This window comes from Bison bison, unplaced genomic scaffold (assembly GCF_000754665.1).
Source record: "Bison bison bison isolate TAMUID 2011002044 unplaced genomic scaffold, Bison_UMD1.0 scf7180017864377, whole genome shotgun sequence".
NCBI classification, from domain to species: Eukaryota; Metazoa; Chordata; class Mammalia; order Artiodactyla; family Bovidae; genus Bison; species Bison bison.
The window spans coordinates 4,925,751-4,926,907 of record NW_011494949.1 but is presented as its reverse complement, the minus strand read 5'-3'; positions in this window follow the sequence as shown (position 1 = coordinate 4,926,907).

Genomic DNA, 1,157 nt, shown 5'->3' with positions numbered 1-1,157 from the left:
TCAGTGGGTAAAGAATCTGCCTGCAATGCAGGAGACATAGATTCAATCCTGGGGTCAGGAAGATCCCCCAGAGGAGGAAATGGCAACCCAATCCATTATTCTTGCCTGGAGAGTCTCATGGACAGAGGAGCCTGGTGGGCTACAGTCCAGGGGGTTGCAAAGAGTCTGACCTGGCTGAATAGGAACACTATACATGATTAAAAAAAAAAAAAAAGAACAAACTAGTGTTAAAAACAGTCAGGGCTTGATGTCTTTGGTTTCTTTGAGATTTTTGTCTCCTGGGCCAGTTTTTGGAAGGTTAGGATCTGTTCTGATTTGGGGTTTTTATTTTTAGGTTAACTTTTGCGAGTTTCCTAGAAAATTGTCCACATTCTTCAAGTTTTCAAAATATGAATACAGGTTTCAATGTTACTGATTTATGTTCCCTCATTCATCTATAATATTGTTTATTTTCTCTCTCTCTATTTTCCTGATGGACTTGCTGAAGTATGTCTATTTGACTCATCTTTTTAACAATCAGCTTTTCTTTACTGTTCATCTTCTAGCTTCTCATGAAAGCAGAGAGAAAACTAATGAAAGTTTTCAATTATTTACAAACAGTACCTTTAATTTGTATTATAGTCGGTAAAGAATATGTCTGCAATGCAGGAGGCCTGGGTTCCATCTCTGGGTTGGAAAGATCCCCTGGAGAAGGACATGGCAACCCCCTCTAGTATTCTTGCCTGGAAAATCCCATGGACAGAGGAGCCTGGTGGGCTACAGTCCCAGGGGTCACAAGAGTCGGACATGACTTAGCGACTAAACCACCACCACCTGTAATTCGCATACTCAGGCAAAAAAAAAAAAGTCTTTTCATTGCGGAGTAAAGCTACTCTTTCCAAGTACGGCCCGCTGGGCTTCAGCTTTCTTGGCATTTTCTCTTCTAACAAACTTCAGGTAACGGTCAGGTTTCGTTTATCCCGATTTTACGGATGAGAACAAGAGGCTCAGAGGCTAGCGAACTTGCTCAGGGCCAGGGGAGACAGAGCGGGAACCCAGAGGTCTCCACCGCTGGCTCTGTGTGTCCCTCAGCTACGCCTGCAGGTCCTGAGGACCAACACGTGCAGCGCGCCGCTCACCTGGCGGGCTTAGGGATGCCGGGGCGGGACCGAGCTGAC